The sequence below is a fragment of the Nipponia nippon genome, unplaced genomic scaffold (assembly GCF_047370975.1).
Source record: "Nipponia nippon isolate SJK-2023a ecotype South Korea unplaced genomic scaffold, ASM4737097v1 scaffold_2, whole genome shotgun sequence".
Classification (NCBI taxonomy): domain Eukaryota; kingdom Metazoa; phylum Chordata; class Aves; order Pelecaniformes; family Threskiornithidae; genus Nipponia; species Nipponia nippon.
Window position 1 is genome coordinate 127,604,157 of NW_028262336.1, and position 6,694 is coordinate 127,610,850.

The window sequence follows — 6,694 nt, forward strand, 5'->3', positions numbered from 1 at the left end:
GATGTTCAGCAGTGCTCTCGCCCACTGCTCCTGGGCGCGCAGCGGGTTCACGGCTGCACCTTTTAAATAGAGAAAAGGAAGGACCCGCTCCGCTCTGTGTGTGGGAAGGCAGACAAAGGAGATGAGCTTCAGCAGTGGTCCTGGTCAAGATGTGCTGGCTGCAAAATACCTCCCAGCCCCAGTTCTCTATTCCCAACGCCTCATTTTCATCATCTGCAGAGGAGACCTGGGGTAGGGTTTATAGGGAGGGGTGATGCCTTGGGTTAGACCAGCCGATCTATGGAGGGAGGAGAGGAGGAAAGATGGGGAGAAGTTTTGGGGAACGCACACCTTCAGGTCCGAGCCAGACAGAGTGAAGTGGCAGCTAAATCCTAGTGGGAACAGTTATTCTGTGTGTAACTGCAGGGTATTAGTTTATTTGGGAGAGAAATGGGGGAATTAGGGGTAGAAGCAGCAATACGCTGGTAGGTACAACCGATAAGAGATGTTCTTTATCACACGCTGCAGGGAAAACTGCAGCACCCCATGCAGATGATGCTTTTACCGAGTCCCTCATTTTTAGCAGCACCCAGAAGACTTCCAAGTGTGGGTTCCCAAGCTCATGGTTGAGGAGCACCCGTAGCTTGAACACGGTCAGCAGGGATCTTCCCGAGCTTTCCTGGCAGGTCCTTGCCCATTCCTGGGGCTGTAATGCCCTCTCCTGGCAGTTGCACTGGGGATTCGTTTCCTTTTATGTCGCTCAGTTTCCATGAGCAACACAAAAATAAGCTTTTTTATGTTTCTTTTGGAGGATGGACGCTGAAGACAGCCAGCACGCACCAGCAGGAGAGGGTTGTGACATGGGCTTTGGTACCTTGGTATGTCCGTTCCCCTGCGATCACCCCATCTCCAGCTTTGCTCCTGTCTCATTTTTAAGTTAATATTTACACTTACGTGTTGTGGCACCCTCTGAAGGCAAACGTATCCCTCCCAGGCCAGCGGTTACGTGTGAGCCACCGAGGACAGGTCCTCTCCTCCCATCACAGCACAGGTCCCTGATGCTGGGTCTGCTGTCTGCATCAGCAGGGTGGGTGTTTGCGGACATCCCTGGGCTTCCCCTGGGTCTGGCGGGGCTTTCTGGTGGGCCAGGTCCGTGCTGACCGACTGATTAAGCCTGGTAAGGCAGAAGCTCTGCTCAGAGTCAAGGTCAGGGTCGCACTGGCCACCTGTGCAGCTGTAACGGTGGCCAGGACTCAAGCACTCCTGGATCATGCCGTGAAGGGCAGCAGGCAAGCAATAGCCCTCTGGTTTCTCACCGGCGGTGAGCTGAAATGCTCCAAGGCTGCTCCTGGGGGCTGGACTGGTGCAGGAGGGCAGTGAGCTGGGGGCGCAAACCACTCCACCAGCCCCATGCCTCCATTTCGTTCCCCAAGCTCATGGCTGCATGGATGATGGTCCCCCAGGGGAGACACATCCACCACCTTCTTCTGTTCCCTGTGTTTCCCAAATATGTCAGGCTCTTCTCACCCATGTCACTTCTCACCCAAGGTCTTTCTGTTTTGTAGGCATCCTGGAGCACGCCAGGCTTTGGGAATGGCCCAACCCAGGGATGCTGTAAGTTGTCCCATCTCCTTTGCCACCATGAAGAAGCCAGCAGGCAGGTCCCAGCCCAGGGAAGACAAGTGCAAGGTCAGTGGCGATGCTAGGGCAGAGAGAGATGGTGGTGTCCCCACACCGGGCACCATCCATCTCTGCTTTCCCCTTGCACCGGGGAGGGTGGGCTGGGTGCGCCCAGGTGGGTGCGAGGGCTTTAGGCAATGCCACCTCCGGTGTTGGCGTGCTGGGGAAGGGACATCTCAGTGCTGGCAGGTCCCTCTGGCCAGCCTGGCTCTGCTCGCCTTGGCTACCCACCTGTGTGAAGGGTGAGAAGTGGCTCGTGAGGTCTCTGGGCTCATCCTGGTGACAAGTGCCACCCAAGAGCCTTCATGGTGACAAAGCATCATGGCCTGGGCTGGGAAAGATGGGGCGCAGCACAGGTTTAAGAGCCTGAGTGGTGGGAAACACTGTTTCTGACCCAAAACGGAGCATCAAATCTGAGCCCCCACAAAACTCATTGGGGCTCAGGAGCGTCACGCTCTGCATGGTTCCCTGTAGGGCAACCTGTGGGATTTGCAACCCTGGGAAAGGGGGACCTCGCTGTGACATCCCTGCTGAGAAGCAGCAGGGTGTTCCCACCACCCGGGGTGAGACCGTCAGGGAAGGGGCTAACTTGGTCCTCCAGATTCACCCACCAAAGAAAGAGGAGCGTGAGGCAGGAGGCGGCAGCACAGAGCAGCTGCCCAGGCGCTCAGCAAACAAAACCCTGACGTCCTTCGCTCCTGACACCCAGCACGGTCTCCCTGCACACTTGGCCGCGTTACATTGCTTGGGTGCAGAAACATTTGGCCAAGGGATGGTTTATGGGACCCTCTTCTTCCTCACCGGTCCTCACATCTGCTTTTCCCCTCTGAGACTCCCTTGGCCCTTGGGGTAATCAAATTGCATCCTCCTGGGTGCATTGTGACCGCCGATGTCTGCCAAGAAAGAACAAAACAACACCGTTGCATAAAGGACAACCATAAAATACGTAAGAAGAGCAAAGACCCTCTTTCCCCCTCTTGTCACGACGCTGTACCAGCTGGTCTGTGGCGCCAGCAGCAGCCAGCCCTGCTGTGGGAGAGCGGGCAGCGGAGTTGCTGCAGCAACAGAGAGGCAGAGAGTTTGTCGCTGCCGGCCACTTTGAAGGGCGATGTGAAGCTCCCCCCGCCGCCCTCCATCTGCACAACGTGGCTTGTATTTGTGCTGGGGGCTGGTTCCCCACGGTTGGCCTGCCCGGTGAATCAGGCTGGATCGTTGATTCCGTTGAGTGCCGGGTCCTGCACTTGGGGCACAACAACCCCAGGCACCGCTGCAGGCGTGGGGAGGAGCGGCTGGAGAGCTGTCTGGCGGGAAAGGACCTGGGGGTGTTGGTCGACAGCCGCCTGAACATGAGCCAGCAGTGTGCCCAGGTGGCCAAGAGGGCCAATGGCATCCTGGCTTGTATCAGGACTAGTGTGGCCAGCAGGAGCAGGGAGGTGATGGTCCCCCTGTGCTGGGCACTGGTGAGGCCGCCCCTCGAATGCTGTGCTCAGCGCTGGGCCCCTCACCCCAAGGCGGCCATGGAGGGGCTGGAGCGTGGCCAGAGCAGGGCAGCGAGGCTGGGGCAGGGGCTGGAGCACAAGGCTGGGGAGGAGCGGCTGGGGGAGCTGGGGGGGCTCAGCCTGGAGAAGAGGAGGCTGAGGGGAGCCCTCAGCGCTCTCTGCAACTGCCTGAAAGGAGGCTGCAGCCGGGGGGGGTTGGTCTCTTCCCCCCAGGAACAAGCGATGGGACGAGAGGGAACGGCCTCAAGCTGCGCCAGGGGAGGTTTAGGTTGGGTATTAGGAAAAACTTCTTCCCTGAAAGGGCTGTCAGGCCCTGGCCCAGGCTGCCCAGGGCAGTGGTTGAGTCCCCATCCCTGGAGGTATTTAAAAGCTGTGTAGACGTGGTGCTCGAGGACATGGTTGAATGGTGGACTTGGCAGTGACAGGCTAACGGTTGGACTCGATGATCTTAAGGGTCTTTTCCAACCTTAACGATTCTGTGATTCTATGATTCTATGAATCCATCTGGTCCCTTCTCGCTGCCCACCCGAGGGATGCAGCTCACTCAGAAAAGATGCTCAGAGCCCCTCTCTGAGCCTCAGCACTCAGCAGTAGCCACCTGACAATTTTGGCTGCCTGAATTTGATTTGCTGAGTTTAAATTCTGACGCTTGGGGTACGTTTTGCACCTGGTGGGTCGCACGCTCCAGAACACACTGCCGGGTCTTTGGCACGTCTCGATGGGCTTTACACCATTATTCACAGCCACTGCTGTCACTCGGGAAGGGACGGCAGCATTTCTTGGGAGCAAGTGGGCTTCAAAATAACTCTGATCAATCCAAGCAGCCTGAGAAATGGCAGTGAAGGAGATATCCTGGGATCCAGGAGCAGGGTCAGGCCCTGGCTTCCCTGGAAGCTTGCCAGCACTGTGCACAGGCTGCTGCTCCCCGTTTGCGCAGTGCCTCTGCTTTTCCCTGAGTTTTCCTGCACCGATGCTTCAGGGGGCTGATGCTCTCCCTGATTTTTGATGTTTCAGAGCCGTGCATCAAAGGGTTCAGGCTGGGAGATGGGGAGAGAGACCCCCCTGCAACCTCGTCCCCCAGGGCTCAGCGTGAAGCTGGCTGTCAGCATCTTTATACTTGGACATGCCACACGTTGCAGGTCTGGAGGGATCTTTCTTATGGTGAGGCTTGGAGCCATCCAAGGTCCTTTTCTCCCCCCAGCCCATCTTCTGTGCCTCCACTGACTGATGCTTCTGCTTTTCGGTGCGATACCGCCCACTGCAAGAGGCGGACGCTGCTCGCCCGTGGCCACGAGCTCCGTGCCAGCACACTGCCATCCCCCGGGAGAGCAAGGGTTGAAGTTTGGATCACTTCGGGTCACCTCCTCCTTCTCCCTCCACCTCCCTTATCATTCCTGGAAACGCCAACACCATAAATGGTGCTGTTTCTGTAATTAATCTTGCGGGGTCCTGCGTGAGTCACCTGCTCTCAAGGCTCTGCACCAGCTCATTGTGCAACTATGCAGCGGGGGGGAACGCCATGCAAGCACAGCCCGGGGAGGGGGACGCACACCGGCCCTTCATGCTGCCAAGGCAGGGCATTGCAAGGACAAATGTCCCAAACGGGGTAGGACATAGGGTGGGAGGACGTGAACGTATGTATTTCCCAACAAAATACTCCATGTCCTGGCTGGCAGCTGGGCAGGGAGACCGTCGTCCATCCCCTCCCCATTTGTGACATTTTCCCCTTGGTTTTATCTTCTCCTGACACAAACAGAGGCAAAACTCACCCGGGTTCAAGGCTGGCCTGCCCCACTGATATCCCCGGGGTGGGTTTGTACGGCACCGGGTCCTCGCAGGCATTTTCTTTATGGGCTCATAAACTCCAAGGCCGGGCTTGCTGGCAGCAGGGCTCCAGCAGATCCTCGCATGCCTTCATTGATAGCTGCTGGCAGGGCTAGGACACCGGCTGGGACGCTGGGCGCGGATTTTGCGATTGAGATAAGCGGGTGAACTCTGAGCTGAAGATACTGAAGCCTCTGCCCGGCCAGTGAATCCTTTGTCAGGTGTTCGAAGAGCAAACCGTGGCAATGAAGGCTTTGCTTCTCTGTACCCACAAGAAAGCAAACCCATGGTGTTATTTTAGGGCAGAGAACAGGGATATTTAGGGGTTTCTTCGCTTGTTAGGAGGTAGGGCTATGGTTGTGTTTTAAATGACCTTTTTCCTTTTTCAGGGCTCTTCCCTCCACTGCAGGGAGCTTTTTGGCACTGATGATGTTGTTCAACCCTGTCCCCTTATCCCCCACGTACCCCTTGGAGTCCACCCACGCCATGAGGATGCAGCAGCTGGAAGAAAGGCAGCCCGGGCAAGGATGATGGTGAAGCCCCTTCAGAAGATATTTCAGGGAGTGCTGACCTTGCCGCTGGCTTCAAAGGCAGAGCAAAGCTGTGGGGCTCTCTGGGCTCTCCACTGCTCCTTAAACTTGCCAGGCTGCCCCCATGCCATGCCTCCCCTGGCCATGGACCTTCAGGATCTTAGCATGGTCCCGTGATGAAGTTGGGCTCAACATGGCCACAGATATATAAGGAGGAAAATCCAGTGGATCAAGTCAGGAAATTAAAACTGCAAGGTGCCTGGAAAAGCTGCTGGTGCTGCTCCCTACATCTCATCAGTGCCATCAGCCTTTCCTGCCCTATTTATCAGGTTTCCAGGTTTCCATAAAGCAAGTAATATTTCTAGAGGCTCACACATGATCCCATGCCTCTTTACTCCAGCCAGCTGAGCATTAGCTGGAAGATGATCAGCAATAAAAACAGCTGCTTCTGCCTTCATACCTTGAGGTTCCCTAATTTATTTGATATTTCAGTTCCAAAGGGAGATGATGCTATTTTAGGATGTAGTGCTAAGTAAGGATTAGCAATACTGCTTTTAAAGTGGAACTTTCATATGCCTTCTACTTGTCATTAGGTTTCAGAGTGAACCAGGCTGTCATCTCTGTAGTTCATCTTCTAATTAGAAGTTTGTCTTTGTAATGTGAGCTGCCCAAAAACTGCTGGGCCACCATTTCTGTCCTGTTCTTCCCCTCTCTGTTTGCAAGGGCAGTTTGCTGATTTTGCTTTTGAGGGACCCTCTGATCCGTCTTTTCATCCAACAAGAAAAACCCCAACATCAGAGACGACAGGGGTGAAAAAACTATGGCAGTGGTGTTTCAGAGAGCCCTCCGGGGCTGGAGGGGGTGTTTCTTTTGCCCTTCATCCAGCGAAGAGCTTTTTAGGAGCAGGCAGAGCTCCACGAAGCCCGAGAAACTTCACAGATGCCTCTCTGAAAGTCCCGGGCACATGGGAGATTACAAAATACAACTGCACAAACTGCTTTTGCTGTGCTGACCTGCCCCCTCTCCCCCTCCAAAGGAAGTTATGTCTCTAATAGGATTTAGATATTAAAGCCCAAAACTGTGCAAAAAATAAGTAAAGTAAGCAGTTTTTGCATCCAGGGTTGCACAGAAATCTGGTGCAGTGGATTCCTGCCTGGGGCTTACAGCCGTGGGAAACATTTC